This window comes from Haliotis cracherodii, unplaced genomic scaffold (genome assembly GCF_022045235.1).
Source record: "Haliotis cracherodii isolate W230 unplaced genomic scaffold, xgHalCrac1.p SCAF_8, whole genome shotgun sequence".
NCBI lineage: Eukaryota > Metazoa > Mollusca > Gastropoda > Lepetellida > Haliotidae > Haliotis > Haliotis cracherodii.
In genome coordinates this window covers 21,455,752-21,480,633 of record NW_027266341.1, presented here as the reverse complement: position 1 = coordinate 21,480,633, position 24,882 = coordinate 21,455,752, and the positions used below count along the sequence as shown (strand labels likewise).

Here is a 24,882-nt window from a genome sequence, read left to right as displayed (position 1 = left end):
ATAATGCGTGACCAGGCAGAAAATAAGAAATTAATATCCGATAGAATTTGAAAAAGGTATAACAGAAATCAAACAATCAACCGAAATCGAAAATTCAGTTGAAAGTTTTGCTAATCACGTTTTAGGATAACAGACAGCACGAACGATCCTAGCCATCCGCTTCTTCAAATCAGATATTGTTCTGCTGTGCTAGACAGTTACCCTTGCGTCGGTGAACAAGTGCTAGGTTTTATTCTAAATCCACTTCCCATGAAAAACCTTATTAATTAATAAAAACAGAAACAGTTGGTCGGATGTGATTGATTACAGGAGCACTTACAACAACTCGCCCTCAACCCTAACCTCGGCGTTTTGACGCAGCAATTCCCAACAGATGATGTTATTTGTACATGTTTTTAAACAGAGCGTCGGCGTGAATGTTCCTGTGGCAGGATTGATCGACAGCATGTCAATCACCCTGATGTCCACTTATGAATAAAAATCAGTAACATCAAACTTTCTGGTAGTGATAGCCATTCAAAAGTAGAAGCAACGGTAGTAACAGTAGCAGCAGTGCTAGTTGTAGTAGTAGTAGTGGTGGTGGTGGTGGTGGTGGTGGTGGTGGTGGTAGTAGTTTGTTTGTTTAATGGGGCACTCTAATGGGTCTGTAAATAATCGAATGATCTTGACGGTGAGTAGTTATCGTGGTGATGGTGGTAGTAGTGGTCGTGGAAGGAAAGAGTAGTAGTAGTTGTGGTAGTGATGGTGGGAGTGGTAATGGTAAATATTTGTAGCAGCAAATGGAAGTAGTAGTAGTAGTAGTAGTAGTAGTAGTAGTAGTAGTAGTAGTAGTAGTAGTAGTAATGGTAGTGGTAGTAGTAGTAACGGTCATGTGACGAGACATTGTCTGAAATCCGGTTCCGTTATCGTATCTCTTGCGTGTGACGTTATCAAACTATACCTGCATTCATTCTTTAAGAGGCGACTTACGGGATCGGATGGTCAGGCTCGCTGACTTGGTTGATGCATGTCATCGTATTTCAATTGCGTGGATCGATATTCGTGATGTCAATCACTGGATTGTCTGGTCCAGATTCGATTATCTACAGACCGCCGTCACATAGGTGTAATATTGCTGGGTGCCGCGTTAAACAACAAACAAAACAAAACAAAAGAAATCATTCTTTAAATTACTCATATTCAGTTAATGCTTGACTGCTGAAAGCGGTAACTCAATCATTTCAAAGCATTTCTAAGGACACTCCATTTTTATTCCTTTCAAACTTTTCATTTGAAAAGGATTTTCAAAGTGCCGACAGGCTCGTCGCGTGATTTGTTACATCCAGTCTCAGTGCATGAAGGATACAACGTTCGCTCAGAAAACTTACCCAATTGCTGTAGGCCAAACCAACTTGTAAAATTCAAGAACGTCTTTCCTGCTACTCAAACTTTTATGTCAATCCCAGAACAAGGTACCTCCAGGATATTATTTGTCAGTTACCACGAGAGCTTGCGAGAAACCACGGGATGTGACATGTCAACTCCACACACGGCTGTCTGGCTAGTCATTCACCTAACTTTCACTCTGTCAATATCAGCTGTGCGTTAAAAGGCCCTGTCGGGAGTTCTGCATAGTTTTACCCACAGAAGGCGCATTGGTATGGCGATGACAATACGGGATAGGAAACCACCCCCGAGCTGGTATTTGTATTCCTTGCAGAGATGAAATCACAACTGAAACGATTGCAAGGGAAGGTGGCTGAATGTAACCGATTGATCACCACGTCGTTAAGATTCAAGGCACTAAATAAGAAAAGCCTAAAGAACAACTACCAAAGCCACTACTTACTGGTCAATTATATACATTCCTGGAGTGTAGGATTTTTGTCTTTATCCCAGTTGCTCTGCATTCGTTTAAAAAAAAAAGATTTATGAATTCTCGCACACATAAAACTTTAGGAATACATTTGGGGTTACCACTTCCGTAAGCAATAGTCTAGGCAATCACATCCAACTAACTTCTTTGAGAGGCATTTAGGAGCTGGTGTACCGAGTAAGGAGAATATACTAAAAAAGAAGTACTCACGGAAATGAAAAAAACCTGTTTTTCTCAATTTAAAAATCGACACAAAGTGTTACGTAGGTGTAAATACGAAATAACAAAACAACTCGAAAAGTACTAGTCTGGATTTGCTAGTTTGATCTCAGTGAACAATACAAAATGTACTTTACAGGAGGTAATTTGTCGGCACTTTCAACATTCAAAAATAAAACTAAGTCCAAATTGACATAGCAGAAACAGAGTCAAGCAAAGTGATAACAGTGTTGGAACCTACACCAAAACGTCGCTCTTAATTTAAAATGGAATACATGAAAGTTTTTTTATAGATAGCTTCCTGGACAGGCGATGAAGGAACAAGAAGGGGCTCTGAAACGTCGTGACAAAGAATAAAAGAAGTTGCTATTCGTAAACATGTGTCATGCATTCATGTTCTCCCAACTTCTAAATGCCCATCAAAGAATAAAGAGGCTGTACATCCATAATCTTATGCTTACTTACAACTCAAATCTGTATCAACTGTATGCTCAAATCTTATGTTTTTCAATCGAGAGTGTAAGTATTTTCCTAATCATACAGAAACAAAGTCTCAGTTTTGGTTAAATACAACCTAGTCTGGGCAGTAGACAGGTGACTACGGTGCATCTTTCAATCCCGCAACCTCCGAAAAGTAAACATACGGCATCTTTCAATCCAGTAACCTCTGCAATGTAGGGCCCAGTTTCAAACAGCGACCTTTGCGCTACGAGTCAAAGGAGTTATGAGAGTCGTATCGCTAAAATAGCTTTGTGAAACTGAGCCCAGCGCAGCATTGATGCGCTCATAAGGATAAAACATCAACGCCAGAGAATAACCAGTCTCGATTATCCACCGAAACAGCGATACGCTGATTTTGTTGAAACTAAAAACTATGTTAATTTTGCATTACGTCTACTAAACATGGCCATCTGACATATCAGGAATTTGATGGTGAACGTGTTTAGTTGTGCTTTTCATATTTCGAAACGGTCTTGAATGTATGTACTAACCAATGTTACTAACGAATTCGTTTTATGTATTGTGGCGTTGTTTCAGTATACTTTGAAATTCGTATAAAACATAATGGCTTGGTATATATCTAAGCTCAACAGTCAACATTCAACTGCTCAACAGTCAACATTCAACAGCTCAACAGTCAACATTCAACAGCTCAACATTCAACATTCAACAGCTCAACAGATCCTATCTGCGCGCATGCACAATAGAAAAGATGGTCTCTTGGCCGAGTTCTCTGGCGACAGACTGACTACAAGTCAAGTAAAGTAAGAAGTAAGTGCGAGGAGCTAGTAACCTTGCCTTAACCCGTGCGTAGAATAGTCTGTTCTTTGAGATCAGGGGAACAGACCAGAACGCATGGTTTCCATGTAATTCAATGGTCAGCTATGATACATTCAGAAACCGCGTTTCAATGGATCAAACAACTTATGACAATTCATTAAGGTCAAGTGATCGGTCATGGATTATTTAGCTCAATACTTCGTTCTGCGTTAGCGCGTCCTTTGATAGATATCAGTTTGCTTTTAACTCCCACGCGAAACCTCTTACGGAAATTCGGCGGAGCGAAAGTGTTTACTGGGATCTTCATATTTTGACGGAAGTCTTTGTTTGGTTTTCGCGGTGAAAACAGTCGCAGATCTGCGGCTGATGTGTAAAACTGGGCCCAGTCGTACTGCTGACGTCTCAGGCCCAAATAAAGCAGATCATTTACCTCTCTGCGTCTCGTCACGTGATCTTTCGAACCAGCCAATCAGTCTTTGCACTTCCTAATTCTCGATACGAGTGAGCGAAGAATTCAGCATATCTGATTTAAGAGTCTCGAATCAACGAATAAACGAATTAAAACAACTAGTTCCGAATGTAGATAAATAAGGCCGCACAATTATAGTGTCATTGATTTTGTATACACTCACCTCTAAGCACCATGGCATTTACACCCAAAAGGGGGTACAAACGAAGTAATACGTGTGTTCTGCGTGTGTTTTATTTGTACTAATTGAGTTTCCCGAATTGAGGTGGTAATTTAAAGAATTGAAGCTGAATCGTAAGAAAGCTGACATGACATGTGCCATTTAGAACGGTGACATCTGATTGGCTCAGGGACCCATGCAACCTTCATATACATGTACAATGGGCGGTCAAAGGTTTCGCTCAGAATTCAGCTAACGCAACCACCTATAGAAGCATCGTCAGAGAGGTATCGTATCGGAGAAAAATATTTAATTGTAATGTGATTGGTTGACGTCTATGACCAATGTCAGTGAGAACATTATCATCGTTACTATCATCTTTATTGTTATTATATATCACAACGGGTAACACAACGATTGTTACAACACTGCGGCATGGTATCTCAGTGGGCTAGCACTATAAAACACTCATTTGTCTGGACTTGTACAAACAGCCACACACACACACACACACACATACACACTCGCGCGCGATGTTAAACACTTCACCCCATCGCACCATTTAACAGTGAATTTACATAGAATAGTCTTTATTGATATGTTCGTTATGCAACTTGAATTTTAGACAATATTATGGTGACATGTAGTTGTCAGTTGATTCTGGGTTTCAAACTTGGAATTGACTCATAACAGCCGGTTTTAGGTGCAAATAACCAGCCATCCCAACATGCATTCCAGATTTCTGTAGAATCAGTGAGTGAGTATGGTTTTACGCCGCTCTTAGATATATTCCAGTAATATCAAGCGGGGGACACCAGAAATGGGCTTCACACATTGTACCCATGTCGGGAATCGAACCCGGTCATCGGCGTGACGAGGGAACGCTTTAACCACTAGCCTACCCGACCGCCCCTCTGAAGAATCAAAATTTATATAATTATGATATAGGTGCTTCACGATATCGATACATGCCATTTACGACCATCAGAATGAGAAGCAATTCTTATATTGGGTGTAACCGGAGGCCCTATCCCTCACAATACATTAACACCCATCAACAGCTGACTTCATAACGGAAGTGGCATTAGGACGTTTTCCGCCATTTAGAATCCAAACAGCCACGGTCACGCAATCGGTATTTCTCTGTTCAGTGTCCGGTTTTACGAAGCTAACTTAGCTGTAAGTCGACGTTATGTATTGGAGAATCACAGTCGTGTTTCATCTTTGCTCCAGACATTGTCGCGACGTTCATGATGGCAGCGGGTGTACTGGTGACTGCCATGTTAGCTTTATTCCAGCAATATCACCCAGATTTGATTTAGAAATTCACTCAAGAGAGGAACTGAACAGATTTTGGGTTGCGAGGTGCAAGGCGCCGTAATTCGCCATGTAGCAAACCCAGATTTACCCTGATGGCCGGCATCATACCCATACAGTCAAACACTGTTGTGTCGAACTTGGATGTGTCGAACTTACAGTTGTGTCGAAGTAACAGCTTTAGACCCCTCGGTAAATGTTTGCCAAATCCAGTTTGGCTGTGTCGAACCTCGGATAACTGAAAGTATTTACGTATGTTCCTTCAACTTCGACATAACGGTGTTTTGACGATGGACATCTCTTTCGGTCGACATGCCATGTCCGACGTTCAGCTGACGCGCCTTGAGTTAGTGAGTGAATGAGTGCGGTTTAGCGGCACTTTGAAATGAACGGTGATTTCACGTCAGCTTTTCATGGTAGGAAACCTTAAATGATGCAGGTTAAAGTATAGCTTTGCATCTACTGTCAGACCCGAACAGGAATACCCCAAAGACCTTTACTTTAAATACCCCAGGTCTGTGTAAATACTATTTTGCTATAGCCTAAAGTTGGGCAGTTGGCTAGTTTCACTTCATCTACAACACAAGCCGACAGCATCTTCGTCCAACATTTTTTTTACACTAAATGAGTAACGGTTCGAATCCAACTCAACGCAACTAAGTCACGACTGTTGTTGAATGCGTTAGAGCGTTACGTTTTATGTGCGTTTGATTTCACTATAGCTAATATAGGGTAACAACTTCTTGCTTGTCAAACAGACCTTTCTTTTAAGAAAAGGTAATATTTCCTGGATTAGGCGAGATAGTGATTGGTTTTCACGTTGCTGATCATACCGATTAGGTGTGTGGGCAATGTCTTGCAGAATCGCCCGCAGAGAGGAATAGATTAACAATCCTCCTGGTGACAACGTGCACTGGCTACGTTGATGTTAAACAGAATTCAAATAACAGTCATCTGAGTCTCTGTCTGGTGCTATCTGATATGTACCGGCAAGTTGGGGAAGTAAATCGCCTTCAGGTGTAAACTAGTGGCAACCCGATCTGGTGATATTAACTGGCGTCATATCTCACATTCCGGCGATTTTATTAAATGATAGACGTGAGTTATCTCCCCGACATAATGCCCCGAGAAATAGCATGATGCAGTTTGAATGTAATCTGAGCAAATACGTTGGCTGGAATCACACGGCGGGTACCTCGGAGCTGATCCAGCCTGTTTCTTGCCGCTGACATTTAAATGATATAGCTGTGGTGTGTTTGAACCGATAACGTTCACAGAAGAGCGTTTATGACACCATACGGTTCCCAGGGAACATGCAACTCAGCTCGGAATTGTAGTTGGTTGGTTGGTTTGTTGTTTAACGCCGCACTCAGCAATATTCCAGCTATATGACGGCGGTCTGTAAATAATCGAGTCTGGACCAGAAAATCCAGTGATTGATATCATGAGCATCGATCCACGCAATTGGGATCGATGACATGCATAAACCAAGTCAGCAAGCCTGACCACCCGACCCCTTTAGTCACCTTTTAAGACAAGCATAGTCACCTTTAAAGGCAAGCATGGGTTGCTGAAGACCTACTCTATCCCGAAATCTTCACGGGTCTTGTAGATTGTAGATATAATAATGTATAATTATAATGTTAACTTCATATATTCTTGGGCTGTAACATCGCGTTTCAACTTGTCTGTGACTTGAATCAAATAATGTACAGTAACGTGCTCCTGTCTGTAAAGGGGCGGTCGGGTAGCCTAGTGGACAAAGCTTTCGCTCGTTACGCCGAAGACCCGGGTTCGTTTCCCGACATGGGTACAATGTCTGAAGCCCATTTCTGGTGTCCCCCGTCGTGATATTGCTGGAATAAATCTAAAAGCGGCGTAAAACCATACTCACTCACCCAATCATGTCTGTAAACGATTTAAAAGCGCGTAGATATATGCGTGTCCGAATAGTTAAACCAGTTTCATGGTCAACCGTCTGGCAGGTCACGCCTTTACCTACGTCATGTTGGCCATAATTACAAAGAATGGGCACAAATAATTACTTTCCGTGTTCTTTTGAGAGAGAAACAAAATATAGGATCTCGACTTACCAAAATTGAGTTAGAATGCTTTTCGACGGGCTCAGCTCACAATGGTTGTCGTGGTGAATTACAAGGCCTGAAACAAATGCAGACGGTATAGCTGTGAATCAAACAAGATGGGTGACAGATCCTTTAGCGGACTTGTCATACGTAGGTTTAGGAACCGACCATTTAATATTGTTTTTCGGACAGAATATGTTTCAGCCAGCACATGAAAACAAAGCAGCCATTTTGCCCACAACACACCCAGCTTTAGTTAACGATTTATTTATTTTGGTAAAACGTGAGGATAAGTTGTCTTTTTCTGCCCTCTCACATCTTCCCGAGGCAAGTGAGTTAACTGACTATGAAAGTCCAGTTTCCACCCTTGCCAAACTAGGCTGGTATTATGGAGTTACATTTTGGCTGGACTAACGAGTCTATGCATAGTCCAATCAAAATCACGCACCGAAATCGAAATCCGGTTCGTAGAGTGTCATGCAGTTTTCGATCGACTGCAGGATTTGCAAAGCATGTGCACCGCTTACTCGTTGTCAACATATATTTTCTAAATCTTTTCAGGTTTTTAATCAAGGTGCTCACGTGATTTGATGCACTTCGCGATGTAAGACTCGTTTTATCACAATATAGATCTTGATTATCGGTCAGATCGTTTTGACTGGGCGCCACCATTTTGTTTGAAACAAATGCAAGTGATACGAGAGGTTGAATCTGATTGGTCAATGGGAGAGGCACAGAAAGGACATAACTCGTAATAGCCACTGGTGGCGCTACGATCGAGCCCAGGAATTCCAGACTAGTTCGGCAAGGGTGGAAACTGGACTTTCAAAGTCAGTTAACTCTCTTGCCTCGGGAAGATGATTTTCCCCGATTATATACATTCCTCGATTATACATATTCCCAGATTAAACATATTCCATGTTTATACATATTCCCAGATTATATACATCCCTCGATTATACATATTACCACATTATATATATATTCCTCGATGATAAATATTCCCCGATTACACATATTCCCTGATTATACATAAATATTCCCCGATTATAAACATCCCTCGATTATACATATTACCACATTATACATATTCCCAAATTATACATATTCCCAGATTATATAATGTCATATTCCCCGATTTTAGACATCCCCACATTATATATATTCCTCGATGATACACATTCCCCGATTACACATATTTCCTGATTATACATAAATATTCCCCGATTATACATATTCCCCGATTGTACAGTTCCCCGATTGTACATATTTCCTAAAAACACATTGCGTTAAAAAAATACATCATCGGCTCCATCATCGTCAGTTCATTGAATTCGATTTCCCATTAATTATTTTAGTGGAACAAACACTGTGGAAATGGCAAGCTCCATCTTGAAGCAAATGTGCCGTTATATTTGTAAGACTTTATATGTTGTTCGCAGTTTAAGCTTCGGCGACAATCACGTCATTACCGCTTCCAGTGCATCCTCACGGGCGCTGTAATGGTGCCATCTACCGCTACAGGTCGCTAATGTCAAGGAAACGGCTCAGATCTAATGAAGCAACGCCACCATAATCGCTCACGGAAGATTGACATGAAATCAGGACGTTCCGGAGATGTGACAATCTTACCTTCCAATAACGGTCATCCCGCAGTTAAATAGTCTTTTTTAGTGACAGGCGGTATTGTATTTCACTTCGGTTGTCTCCCCTTTAATACGCAACTCTTAACTGGGTGATTTTAGAATCTTCTGGTTGCATTAAAGTTTTTCGTTGAATTATACTCCGAAGTTCTAGACAGGCAAACCATCTGTCATATTTTATTTTGTTCCACAGTAAACACTGATTTGCCATAATGGTTGTGCACTACGGACTTAATATAATAACGCCTGTTTGCCAGAGTGTTATTTTATTAGTTTAGCTTAGCTTCGCTTCAATAAACATTCCAGCAAAATACATGGAAGTAAACCATACTAAAACTGCCAGCGAGAAATCAGACTTTAAAAATCGTTTTAATATAATTGCCAGAACACACAGTTTGTAAATGTATGTTTACCCAATATCTTATCCTCCATCAAAAACCTCACTAAAAAAAGCAGATATGAATATACCTCCGTTAAATACCGCTTTTACAAAAAAACTATTTATTACCAGAACCCTTTCTAAAATATATTTCAATTTCTTTTAGAAATAATCAGTCGGGTAAATATATACCGGCTATCGTGGTAGAATCACAAGCTTTTGGCGCCATAATAAATTGCCATGTAGCAACATACTGGTTTCCTGTGCACTACTTATACAGGCTGGAACCAACTGTTGAGAAAGAAGACGTCACCTGCTGCACTGTGTGAGCGGATACCAGCAGCAATTATCCGTCCCCTGCCCCCAGGTATCCTCTTTTCATATCGCTACACGGTCTGTCTGATGGAATATGACATATTAGTAGTTGTTAGGATAACAGTTGTCGTGTCGGTAGGTTTTGCCTGTCGTCAACTTTAATGATGAAAAACCTTATTCGACCTTGACCTATATTCCAGACAGTATAGGGTAGTGGATTTGTAGGACGTAAGTACTGAGATTCCACATATTTAATTAACTCTTGGGAGTACGAAGCATTTGATAGGGAGGTAGAATACTGTTCATTTACGCGACTGTGCCCCATTTAACAATGCTGCTTATATGTACGTAAATATGACGTAAGTAGTTTCTCTATTTCGTTTCTAGGTTAATAGGGCGGTGTGGTTACCTGGTAGTTAATGCTTTCGCGCGTCACGCCCAAGGCCCGGGTTTGATTCCCCACATGGTACAATGTGTGAAGCCCATTTCTGGTGTCCCCCGCCGGGATTTTGCTGGAATATTGCCAACAGTGGCGTAAAACCATATTCACTCAATAACTCACTCACTCTAGGTTAATAACTTATTATCAAGTAAGCTTAGACTTACACTACACCGAAGAACAGAATTAAGTTATGCAAAAACGTCAAGTGGGATATACTAAAAAGTAACTTTCTGCAACTGTGTGTCCTATACTGGAACTTCCGATTACATTCTAGTACTTCCGGTCATCTTTTTGTTCGTCAGGTTACCTTCTGCTACTTCCGGTCACCCTCTGCTACATCCGGTCACTTAATGGTCTCCTACGGCTACTACGGAAGCCCGTCCCGGCTGCCTTCTGGTATCTAATTTAAAAATTTACAATTCTTCCGTGATGTGAATAATTACTCAGTTTGTAGAATGTGAAAACTGACAAGTTGCGTGAGGCTTAATGGATCGGGTGGCCAGACTCGATGACTTAGCTTATGTCGTGTCATCGTACCCAACGGAGTGTATCGTTGATCATAAGATCCATTACTTGTTTGTCTTGTCAAGATTTATTTACAGGCCGCTGTCATACAGCTGAAATAGTGTTGACCTTCACGTCTTGTCTAGTTCCTGAATGGTAATAAAGACCGCAGAAGGTTCGACCTGGATCCTGAGTTGGAATTAAAGTGACGCTTCGTTCCTCGAATTTGAACAAAGGGCGGTGGCGTAGCCTAGTGGTTATAGCGTTCGCTCTTCATGCGAAGACCTGGGTTCGATTCCCCACATGGGTACAATGTGTGAAGCTCATGAAATTGTGATATTGCTGGAGTATCGCTAAAACATCGGCGAAAAAACATACTCACTCATATTTAAACAACCGCCGTAGATTTGAACTTTCATTATAATAATGTTTGCAGTCATCCAAATATTATATCAGGAAATATGCACAGAAGAAACCTGCTATTTTAGACATCACATAACAGTGAACTTCAGACATAGGGCTGCCATACGCCTTTTGGTACCCGGGATTCAGGGAGTATTTGGATGGAATTCGGTAGGTACGCGGGACGAAAATAAAATTGTATCAGATTAAACTTCTTCTTTTTTAAATAACGGCGTGAGAATGTCGTGTATATATTAATTTTTATGTTTTCGATATTTTTTAAGTCATTGTGCTTGCTCTTGAGATGTTTTTGAGATTTGTGTTACGTAGTTTTCGAGATTCAGAAGTAAGTAATAAGACTCAAAGTAAAAAGAAGATGGTATTCTGGATCCAGGGGATGCGAGGGTTGGCACCCTCAGTCACGCTACTAAAAATGCAGAGAATAATCAGTCTCGATTATCTGTCATTAGGCGTGAAGGTATAATTTTTGATAAAAATTATGCAAATAGAATTAATGGATCCGATCACTGAAAATCAGTGATGACACAGCACATTTATGTGGCACCTGCCTCTTAATCTATAAATAGTCAATGCAGGCCAATTCATTTCACAATGCCGAGACGGCATGGAATGGTCGGACCTCAGATTTTCCCTCCTTGCAAAAAAATGAACCCTTCCATGCTAGGTATTAAACATGGACCGCAACACAACAATCTGTCACGTGATTCGGATCACAACGCCTGTTGTCATAAATCATGCATTTATTAACCAACAATAATATTATTGTAAATTATCCGTTATATTTCCGCTTTCAGGATATATCCTGACCATGACAGCGTATTGTGTATGTTTGTTATTTAAAGTCGCAATATTTTAGCTATATAACGGCGGTCTGTAAATAATCGAGTCTGGATTAGACAAACCAGGGATTGAAATCATGGGCATCGTTTTTCGCAATTGGGAATATGGGATACGATGACAAGTCAACCAAGTCAGCGAGCCTCACCACCCGATCGTGTTAGTCACCTCTTACGACAGGATCTAACCCGGATCTTCACGGGGGGTAATGTATGATTCTCCTTTAACGTCATCCGTCAGAATGTCTCGCCCATTACAACGTCCCGTTAATACCTGGTTCCACATTTGCCATTTACAGAAGGAAGGAAGTGTGCATTATCGGATTCCAGTAATGGTTATACTTATTTCGTTACAGGTAGTGGCCTTTCAGCAAAGAAGGAAGAAATTTAGGAGCGTTAGAAAACGAGATTCATCAGTACTGATTCTTTGTCATCAATGGCGAAATGGATTTAAATTTAACTTCCTGGTGTGTTGTTTTGAATGATTACAATCAAATGGAATTGGAGAAGATGTTGTTGTAGTCCCCCACCTCCACTGAATTCCCCCTTGTTTTACCTCGTTAACTCCGATATGTCAGACTGGATGATGGTTCAGTCTCAGCAACATCCTCATCAGCACAAGGGCATACTATTAGTATCATATTTGTCTTGAACCAAGAATAACAGGACATAACGGATAGGATGTCGGATTAAAGAGGTTTTCTTCATGTGAGCTGTAGGGTAGTCTAGTGGTTAAAGTGCTCGCTCGTCAGGCTGAAGGCCCGGGTTCTATTCTCAACATGGGTACAATTCTGGTGTCCCCCGCCGTGAAATTGCTGGAATATTGCTAAAAGCGGTGTAAAGCCTGACTCACTCACTCATTTCAACTATCAGAACGATTTGAAACAAGACTGTATACTATTTGACTTAAAGTAGACTTATAGTTTATACATATAAACAAAATGTAACTTACATTTTCATTACTGGCTCTCATATCCCCCAGGTTAGTCATCCACCGTGACTGTGGAATAAATTTGTTGTTTTTTTAAACAATTATCTAGATATGTATACAAAAGCAAGTCTAGCCAGCTCTAGCTACCTCTATTCAACATATGAAACCAGTTTCGGGAAAATTATTTGTTTAAGTTTAGAGGAGAGAAGAGTATTGTGCAATATAAGATTTCATCGACTAAATGTTAGTGTACCAGGGAAGGATGGGGTAACGAAAGATGGCCCAGCTCTTGTTTCAGCAACAGACATTGCACAGCGACGTGATCAATACCGATGTTCATCGCGTTTTAGCCGGAGTCTGCGTAGGTTTATCAGATTTACAGATCAACACTCGCTTGAGTTTTGATTTCACACCTGTGAAATAAAGATACCGATATCATTAGTGTGTGTGCTGAATTATTGATTTTGTTATCGCACCGATTTTCACCGTGGTCTAGTAGATAGAGCGTCTGTCCGGAGAGCGGATGGTTGATGGTTCTATCCCCGGCCGCGTCATATCCAAAGACGTTAAAAGATGGTATTTGTTGTCACCCTGCCTGCCTGTATGCCTGTCAGAAACAAGGACTGGTCGGCTCGGAGTCAGTATACTGTGTCTGAGAGGGGTATTCATGTTACACTGCGGCATGGTATCTTAGTGGGCTAGCACTATACAAATGGCATAGGTCTGGACTAGTACAAGCAGACACGCACGCACGCACGCACGCAAGCACACAATATTGCAATAATCTTGAGCGCGATGTCAAAACCCATTTGGGGCGTCGAGAATGGCCATAGCATTGTATCATATTTGTATGTAGAAATTTTTCACCCACCCCAAATAGTTAATTTTTGCGAAACCCCCCCCCCCCCCCCCCCCCTCTTTTGTGTCATATTTTCATGACACCCCGTAATAATATAACCGAGTAGTGCGCAACGCCAGGTAAGCAAAATGGTAGCTATTCGCACCTCCAAATCTGTAGTCACTGAGTTAACATGGCAGGCCGTTATTAGTTGGTGAAAAACATAATCTACCCCAAACCCCACTCTTCTACTATATTTGACTCAAAGGTCACCAGTTGGAGTTAGTTCCCTGTGATGAGTGTTCAAGAGAAAACCAGGTCTGGGTTGTTTTCCGATATTACCCTTAGGTTATTTCCCCGACCATCACAAGTACCGTTTATGTGACATCCATGTAATCAAAATGTACATTGTATGTCGCAATTTATACAATTTTCAGCACAGAATTGATAGCTTGGTGTCGCGTTTATAGATATAAAACGCCAATGCAAGAAAATAACCAGTCTTCTTCATCCGAGTCTGATTCCATTTGACGTAAAGGAATAAATTAGCTGTGAAAATTATATGAAAGGACCCCTGAACATCAGTGATGACACCAGGTGTTCGCGAAAGTGTCCGCGTGTTCCGCCCTACCGCTTGCACACTTTGTGTCGATTTTGCCTGCGCAGTGATATCGTTTGTGCCGGAGTAAAACGTCCCATGCGTTTCGTCATGAAAGTAATACGTGTGGACAAAATAGCTCACAGGACGACTTTGTGTAATTCATACTGTTAAAACTGATGTGACATACCTTGGCAACAACACTGCGCATGGTGAAAATTATTGCCTCAGATCAAATTCCAAGACTGCTTATGATCAAACCAATTCATAGGATCTAAAATGTCTGCCGTCTTTTACAAAAAGTACACCTAATCAATTATACAAGCCGGCAGACGGGATATTGCACAGCTTAAGCCTCTTAAAACAAATAACTAGAACGAGTACGCAAACACACTACACTCATCATTAACTTCACCTGCGCTGTGACCTATTTTATGCCTTCTCACGCCCCTGTCAACCAGGTAGGCCTCAGCCAAGCGCAGTAATCGCTAAATTGCGCGAGGCTTGTCAAAAAGTAACAATGGCATAGTTCGGTTGTGGATCGAGTCGCCACTCTCGTTTGTTGACGGATTGATTGGGTATCGATGACTGTGTGGTTTGCTATTACGAGGGGAAGATTACAACAGAGTTACTGCTCAATAAATCCTAAGGAGACTTTAAAGAACATGAAAGAAGTGGGTCTCGTTTTGGAGATTTAGCGAGCGATTTGTGTGTCGAGTTTTTGAACCCATCTTTCATCATCGGCACTTACAAGTTCTTTGCATGAAATTAAAGTTTTTCTCATTTTAAGATCCCTGTGTAAATGATTCGTTTTTATTAAAAGCGTCAGTCATTGTAGCCTTTCGTAGATTTCAATTAAAATGTTCTGCGAATTAAATGATTTTCAAGGTCCAGATCTAATTCATTAATGATTATCTGGGGTTTTTTAAGATACAAAGAATTCCGATATATTTTCCTTTAACGCGAGCTAATGGACAATTGTTTAATGATCGATATAGGAATCTTTCGCATAAAACACTCTACGTGTTAAGCTCCAAATAATTAGGCCATGCGATACATCTCACATGAAAAGGAGCGCTCATTATGACGCAAACATTTCGGCAGTCCGGTAAACACCAGCCATCGAATTAAAGATACAACTTCATTGGTTCCAAAGATTGAGACCAAGTTTGTTCTCACGAACACGGCATCGGTTGTTATCCGCTATCGATCCGGAGAGGATTTTGTGAGCTGGTTGGGTATTACCGTGACTAGGTGTCTATACAAATAAAAGCGACAAAATCCTTTCCACAGCCACAACAAATCCCTACTAAAAGCAGAATCGATTGCACGAAAGCATATATTTATGAATGACCATCAGATAGTGAAGATAACGGGTGTTCGCGAGAAGGTGAGCCGATCCTGCCGCACCTGTGCCACCCATAACAAACACATACAAACTTTTAAGGAAAGTCAATTATTCACCTGAAAAAAACACGGGAATATATTGAACAAGTCAAAATAGGGAAGTACGCAGCCAAACAATTTTTCAAAAACCCTATAACCGCACCTAAAGGTCCAACGTCTCAAAGTTCAGCGCTGAGATCAGCCTCGATTATCCAGTTATGGATTATCCAAATTATGGATAATTGAGAAAGAAATGGTGACGTTGCTTCCCAGAATAAGGTACGTTAGAAAATGGTTCCAGGCTAGTTGTCACATTAGAACAGTCATAATAATATACATTCGAGGATAAGATAAGGTCGTTTTGAAAATCAGAGGCAAGGGCACCGGCAAAAAACAGAATAAAAAATCGGTCACCAAAACTAAAAATATTATTTTGGGGAGCGTCTTGCAGGACGCGTCAGCGAATTCCGGCGTTTTTGAGCCCCAGAGGCAAACAGTGCCCCCTATTGTAGGTGATGCCGATCTCAGGGGATGACCCAGGTGAAATGGAGTTTAACGTCGCGTCCAAGATTATTGCACTAAAATAACGACGTGCCAGCACGTGTGTGTGGCTGATTGTACTACATGTAGTTCGGACTGATGCTGATTTATAGAGCTCGCACTGAAACACCATGCCGTAGTTTAACATTAATACCCCACTCAGACACAGCATACTGACTCCAAGCCGACCAGTCCTTGTAAAAGCCCCGAGCGCCAGACAGGGTAACAACAAGTACCATCTTTGGTATGACGCGTCCGGGGATTTAACCCCGGACCTTCCGCTCCCCGGGCGGACGCTGTACCACTAGACCACGGAGGCCGTCCCCAGGCTATCTGAATACACATGTTTTAGTTATGTAAATAAAATCAACAAACAGTTTAAATAATAATTAGAAATCCATTGTACGATTCTAGCTATATCATGGGCATGTGTTTATGAATCACTGTAAAATATTCATGAAAAGTTATGAAATGGAGACACCAAAGGCTAGAGCTGTTAGAATATTGCACGACAAGGAATGGAAACTTGACAATTGGAAGGTCATCCCTCCTGTCATACAGACTTGTGATGAATGAAAAATCATTAATTTCAATTTGTTGTTATTGGTTCCCTTCATTGTTTTTTTAATGATTAACCAGATTTAAAATTTAGGTGTTCTTAGGAGTAGTAAGTACAGCGATCGCTCGTCACGCTGATCGAATACCCAAGTCTTTTTCCCCACAAAAGTACGATGTGTGAAGTCGATTCATTCTTGTTGCCTCAGTATGATATTGGTGCAACATATTTTTATGTATATATACTCATTCCATCAAACCATTGTTAAATCACAGAATAGAATAAACTTTTGTCAACAAACTCCATCTTGGAATATTAATTGTTACAATTCAACCAGGTGTTTGGAAAGGTCGCCATGATACAGAGCGTCGCCTTCATGGTTCAACAGATATAATATAGTTTGATTCGAGAAATATTTCCCTGTTAGAAAAATATGTTTAATAGACACAAGAACTATTTCAGGATTCTAAGACCATTTACCACTAACAGATCAATAGGGGTTCATTTTGGAAGAGAAATCTGCAACACTTTGCCACTGGAGCCCTCAAGGACGTGTAATTAGTGATGTACTTTTAACGTCATGACAGATGTTTTCTTCAGTGACCCTCCCCCAATCACTGATGTATACCACTGCGTTGATGATGAATAGTCTGCGGGGACATTCGGACATCTCCAATTTATTACGAAAATATCTCTATGTAATCAATTGACGGTGCTTAAAGTGGGATGTAAACGTCCCTCATTCTAATTGGACTCTCGGACATTACCGGGAGACACCTTACAACACAGTGAAAGTAAGTAATCAAACAAGGTGAATTCATTTGTAACCTGGAGTGAGTGAGTGAGTTGGGTTTAACGCCGCTTTTAGCAGTATTCCAGTTTTGTGTCAGCTTAATGTGGGAGGAAAGCCCGAAGTGATGCAGGTCTCTGACGTTTACCACCTCGGTGAAACCCACGAGCACGGGTATGGTGCTGACAAGCCTAGAAACATAATCGGGGTTAACCGGGATTCGAACCAACAATCATAGGTTTCTGGCGTGCCCAAGGGACGCAAATCTGCACAGCGAATCGCGGCGCCTTAGACGACTGGGCCACCCGCGGGCACAGCGAAAAAAGGAGGAGGGGGGGACAAAATGTATGATAACTATAATGGGGAGGGCCTTTAGAAATGACACAGTTGTAAATAAAAAACTATAAATTTTAACATTATTTAGGGAATGCATACAGTCTTTGTGCGAATCTCATCCCCCTAACCTCATACTCATACTGCATTCATCATATCATTGATAATTATGAAAATACTCATTAGGATATTGTTATCATCATCATCATCATCATCATCATCATCATCAACATCATCATCCTATTGAAATTTGTAACTGGAGATATTCATTGCACTGTTTTGAGAAAGAAGCCACAGGCCAATTGGTCATGTTTTCGCCACTTTGTCTGGGCCATTGGTGCCAGGGCTGGCCAAAGATATGACCTATACAATGTGAGAAGCGCAGTTCTAGAAGGCAAACGCGGTGTGGACCTTGCGTTGTAGCCAGACAGGGTTCTCATGTTCTGTTAGGCGAGTCTCCGATGTCCAACTCTGGCGCCATGTTTCCCTTTGGAATGATCACTTGCTGCTGAATCTGATGTGGAATCAGGTCACCACTGACAGTAGATTCATTTTGTAAGTGCTGCCAGTTAAAACAACACAGCAACAACAACAACACCTACTACTACCACCACCACCACCACTACTACAACTACTACTGCTACTACTACTACTACTACTATTATAGGCATAAAATTACAGTAATTAACAACTAATTAAAGTAATTAACGACACCTACGTGATTGTATAAAAAGGTCAAGAAGAGGAGTTGAAACCAGTAAGATATGAACATAACACATTGATATATAGATGACGGAGATGTTAGGGACCTGAGACATATATGGTATTGGGGGGGAAATAGTTCGAATTCCAAAAGGGTGAGAAGCTACATCATGGCAAGCTGGTTATTGGATAAGAGTGGGTTAGAATGATCTAATGTAGGGGGGGGAGGTGGTTGACCAATGATAGATTGAAAAATGAGTAGAGCTGTGACGTAGGTACCGGTTTAAAAAGGGGCAAAAGCCCCAAATCGAGAGGACGTCTCAGGACGGCTAGAGAACGGCAAGAGAGCGGCTAGGGAGTGACAAGGGAGCGGCTGGGGAGACTACATCTGGGCTGGTGCTCCGCTCTCGGCTTGTTGTCACGATCTTTCGAACCAGAAACCAAACTTAGGCATCAGCATTTCGACTGAGACTGAAGCTTTGCGGCCGAAGTCTCATAATTAAATGACAAATAGAGTGGGTTGACTGGCAACACAAAGTTGGAATAAAAGCTGTTAAACGAAGATCACTCTCTGTGCTTGTTGGAGGAACTACGGTAAAAGGTCCAAGGTCCTCGGGTACTGACATTGTACCTCTGGCTCATCCCTGACTGTCAGCACCAAGAACGAGGGGATTACCGTAGTTCAGAAGAAGTGGTACGCGACTGGCTATACCCTGGTAATTAACGACAATTACCACTGGTCTTTAAGGCGTTAAAATTACCTTGGACACTACTACTACTACTTCTACTACTACTACCATATTACTACCACTACCACCACCACTACTACTACTACTTCTACCACTACAACTACTACTACCACCACTACTACTACCACTACTACTAATAATAATAGGGGCGGTCGGATAGCCTAGTGGTTAAAGCGTTCGCTCGTCACGCCGAAGACCCTGGTTCGATTCCCGACGTGGGTACAATGTGTGAAGCCCATTGCTGGTGTCCCCCGCCGTGATATTGCTGGAATATTGCTAAAAGCGGCGTAAAACCATACTCACTCACTACTAAAAATAATAGCTAAATAACTACTACTACTTCCAATAATAATTATAATCATCATAACATAAAAATAATTCTACTGCTACTGCTGATTCTACTACTACTACTACTACTACTACTACTACTACTGCTACTACTACTAGACAATAATACAATAATAATAACTATATTACTACTACTACTGAACAAAATCGACAAAGTCCACAACTGCAACTTCTACTACCACTTCTACTCGTACAAACACTGCATCTCCTACAACAACAACTAGTAATATCTATTGTTTGTATAACATTTCTTGTTGCAAAACGCACATATTACTTAAGTGTTTCTCTTTGCTTCTAAGCAGCAGAATCTCTGCAAGCCCGCCCTGTATTATAAAGAAGGATATGTATAAATCGGATTAAATTTTGAAAATGCTACATTTTATGACAAACGACTTAAGAAAAACTCAATGAATAAATGGCGTTTGTTTGAGCTTTAGATTCTGTCTAGATCGGATTAGATGCTTCAGGTGAGGTGATGTGAGACGTCGCGTCCAAGAGTATTGCACTTATATAGCGACGTGAATGTACGTGTTTGTGTTGCTGCTTGTACTAGTCTGGACTGATGCCGATTTATAGGGCTAGCTCACTGAGATACCATGCCGCAGTTTAACATGAATACCCCACTCAGACACAGTATACTGACACCGAGCCGACCAGTCCTTGTTTTAGCCCCTTAATGCCGAGCGCCAGACAGGCTAACAACAAGTACCATCTTTTAACGTCTTTTGGTATGACTCGGCCGGGCTTTGAACCCCGAACCTTCCGCTCTCCGGGCGGGCGGATGCTCTACCACTAGACCAAGTAGGCGGTCCTTAGGTACTTCAGCATTTATAACATAGTTCAAGTCATAATTTCTCTTGACATTCATCTAAAGGCAAAGTCAGTCTCTCGCAAACGTCGACATTAATTTACGTCTCCAATGTCCACATGTTTATATTTCTCGTTTTATGTTGAATCGTCAATTCTAAAAAAATCAACCCAAATAGAAAATGACGTCTGTCCTGACAATACAGTTTCAAATATCGCATCAAAATCCACCAAGTTCGTTTCTAACCAAAATATTATTAATGAAAAACATAAAGTGTGTTTTGACACACGTAACTCTTACATGCAAAACAGAACAAGTTCTTTCCGGGGCTTAATGGAGGGTCTCAGTGATTGGAGAACACTTCAAACAAACTTAACGACTCGTTACGACGCATCTCGTCCCAGCAGGACCGCGACCTCTTCTGTTCCATCGCCGTGAAGAAGGGGACGTGAAACAATGGCAGCTGTAATACATTAAGTTCAAACTGTATCTGTCACTGAGAACATGCCATAGATGAATCATGCTTCCAATCTAGGAGATGTTTACAACAAACAGTGATACCGGATTTAGCTTAGGCTTAAATTTCAAATAAACCGATTCGTTTTTAGTGTTTTGTCGGCTTTCTATCTGTTGTATGTTGACATTTGTTTCAGACTACATGATGAATATTTATTACATATCTGATCAATAATCATGATGATCATGAACTGATATTGTCCGAGTAAAGAAGCCAGTCATTTTTGATAACAATGACATTATGCTAATATCCTCTATAGTGTTTGTTTTGTTTTTGTTGTTGTTTAACGCCGCAGTCAGAAATATTCCGGCTATTTGACGGTGGTCTTTAAAATATCGAGTCTGGACCAGACAATCCAGTGACTGACACATGGACCATCGATCAACGCAATTGAGATACGATGACATGCATCAACCAAGTCAGTGAGCCTGACCACCCGATCCCGTTAGTCGCCTCTTACGACAAGCATAGTCGCCTTTTACGGCAAGCATGGGTTGCTGAAGACCTATTCTAACCCGGATCTTCACGGGTCCACGAGCACGGGTATGGTGCTGATAAACCCAGAAATATAACCGGGATTTAAACCCACGCTGGTACCAAGAGATTTCTGACGTGCCCAAATGAAGCAACTCATCACAGTGGATAGTGGAGCCTTCGACGACTGGGCCTTCGCCTGGCATTTCAAGTCCCGGAATGACACAAATCGGTCACGAATGGTACAAACTCTGTTACTATGTCCAGCTAGCTGTGCTTAGTAGAGGTTTCCGCCTCGGGAAACTTCTCTCATCACACTCGGCACCAGTCGGATCTTTCCGTAAGACACAAGAACATTCGTAACAAAGGATTTATTCCGGAGCAAGCCGTAATGTTACGAAATTATGTTCGAATGGTGACAAATTCTACCTTAAAGCATTCGGTTTGTCTCAAAATGTCACATTGTCACCGATAAGGGATATATTTCCCGAATGTGTTTTGAGTTGCGTAATTAATAATTTTTTATTTATTTTAGATATCATTTCGGCTGAAGCTACGTGCTTTGGGTGAAGATTGATGCCCTCTGAGCATGAAAGGTTATGTCCGCTTGTCAGACTTCATTTTACATTAAATTTAAAATGTTTAAATATTTTACACTGACATTATCAGTAAGACTTAGTATAAAGTAATGTTATATTACAATGTACAGAGATGTGCGGCGTATTGAATCACAAGTGCTAGATTTAAAACAAGAAACATCTACCAAAACCAACAACAATTTAACCCTGTTCTGTGACATCATTGTAAATGCGGCATCGTATACGGCAGATCCGTCCAATCTCTACAGTATGCATACACATGTTCTACAACGTCTATACCTTGTACTGGGTCTATCAGTACCCTACGCTTCCGCTCTGCACAGTACGCTCAGATGACTCCGAGCACAGCCATACTCATTCTTTGCCTCCTGCTCACATATATGCACAGCGAATAATGAGTTATTTTCGGTCCAAATACAGGGCCCAGTTTTTCCAGTTCGTTCGTCCTTTAAAGTCCCTTTCGGGTTCAAATTGTCCTCATAAACATGTTAACGACTGAATATTACATCATGCTTCTGCGATGATATTGGAACGTGCTTTAATTTTCGATTATTTACGATGGATCAACTGATGTTGTTATGACCATCTAGCCATGGGGCAATGTTTTACTGTCTTGTGAAGAGTTCCAATTTATAATCAAACGCTTATGTGGAGGACACTTGATGCCGTCTTTTGGGAGTGATGATAGCCCTTATTGTGTTTGTGCAGCATAGTGTCTTTGACAACCAAGTCCCCTGCCCCACAGGCTTAACGCTCCGGTAACAACCGACTGCATAAATGATATTTATGTTTTCATGAAATTGCAAACATGTTTATTATATCACTCTCGATTCTTGTCTTTCTCACTCATATAACTTTCCTCTTTTCCTCTTTTCTCCTCCCCCTCGGGTAGCCTAGTGGTCGTCACGCCGAGGACCTGGGTTCGATTCCTGATTTGGGTACAAGGTGTGAAGCTCATTTGGGGTGTCCCCCGCCGTGGCATTGCTGAAATATTACTAAAAACGGCGTAAAACCAAACTTACTCACTCCTCCTCCTCCCCCCCCTCTCTCTCTCTCTCTCTCTCTCTCTCTCTCTCTCTCTCTCTCTCTCTCGCTCTCTCTCTCTCTCTCTCTCTGAGGTAAGCAAGATGGATTGTGTAAACAAAGGCTGCGTCAAGATGGTCGTTGTGGCTTGTCAGTAAAATGTAAAACGATTGATTTGAAACCCCGTGTGGTATATTTGTACTGAGTTCGCTATCGATATTCAAACCACAGGTAATGGTTATCGACACACCTCCTATTCAAAGTTTACGGCTTTAAGTGCCACTTTCAGTGTTCAATTTCTACAGTGGTGTCAAATACGAATGAGACGTCGCTCCTACCCTGACACAACACGGGAGTTGCTGAAAGTTCATCACTAATTCTGTGGACAAACTGATTCATATCGGAGTTACCTCGTGCCTGTTATTTTTGTCCTGGGCAATAACAGAATTATTCGTTGTTTAGGTGCATATACATGTAACACAATCGAGAACAGTAATCGATCCAAACTTTGTTCGAGAACCTTGTTCAACCTTAAAGAAGAACTGGACTCATCCTTGGCAGTCAAATTGGTTAAATTGTTTGGTTTAATTTACGATGTTTAAAGGTCGCTCCCGTGGTAAAGCGTCCGCCCGGAGATCGGAAGGCCTCGGGTTCGATCCCCGTCATCCCAAAATACGTCATGTAAAAGATGGTACTTGTTGTTACCCTGTCTGACGCTCGGTTTTAAGGGGCTAAAACACGGACTGGTCTACATCATAGTGTGTCTTAGTGGGGTATTCATGTTAAACTGCAGCATTGTATCTCAGTGGGCTAGCACTATAAAATCGGCATTAGTCAGCACACAGACACACACACACACACACACATTTGCATGCATTTCGCTATATAAGGGCAATAATCTTGGACGCGACGTTAAACCCCATTCCACCTCACCTCTCCTGACATTGTTGTGCACGTGCCACTGCTGTGGGGCGTACGGCAACAAATGTTATGCAAATCGTGTGAGTAGCGTGTGCTACCGGTAGTATGGGGCTCATGTGTTCCAGAAAAGAGTGAACATGTCCTGCTCGGCCATCCATACTCTTTTCTCGAACATCTGCTGTCATACTGATTCTCAGTGACCCTTTCATTGTATACTTTTCCCCACTATTTTCCCTTTTAAGCCCAATGGAATCTGTTTCGGTTGATAATGGGGACTGACATTCTGTTGACCTAAATTAGAATTGAACATCACAAGATGGCTTTAATCCAACTCTGACTATAGTGATCGTGTCAAAACGTTTTAATTAAAGACAGGTCGATGCAAACACAGGCATCCGTCTTTAAAGTTTCATTCACCCGTGCAGCCAGCGTTAGTCCCAAATGTGTATTGATGCCAATAAAGATAAGACCCGCATGGCGCCTCACGCAACCCTTCCTCTCAAGTCTCTGGGCCATACGTGTGGCATTGAACGTAACGTCTCCGCCGGTATGCACAGAAACACATACTGCATGCTTTCAATAATTAACGTGGCCTAAATTCAGATAACGGGGAACACGTTACAGTCAGTGGCGTGTTGTAATTGCATCAGGTATCGCCTGTAGCCCAGTCAAGTGAGACAATACGTCTGCCACCTGTACTGGTAATTCGTCCCTTAGTTAATAACAAATCAACCTAGTCATGTCAAAATTGTCTGCTCGCTTTCATTTGTGACCTCACACGACCTTCGTGCATGTTTCCCGCCCAGAAGACGTTTGTACTTGTTGTAGCATGTTGCTATACG

The 24,882-nt window shown here is 41.5% G+C and overlaps 1 protein-coding gene across 1 annotated transcript in view; it reads right to left on the bottom strand.

The window, feature by feature from the left end:
- The window catches only part of LOC139449802 (leucine-rich repeat-containing protein 74A-like), a 126,311-nt gene that overhangs the window by 69,731 nt on the left and 31,698 nt on the right, over nt 1–24,882 (bottom strand). Inside the window, exon 2 of the mRNA XM_071231338.1 lies at nt 7,395–7,461. The gene's annotated coding sequence lies outside the window, so the exon portion shown is untranslated. The remainder of the gene's footprint in view (nt 1–7,394; nt 7,462–24,882) is intronic.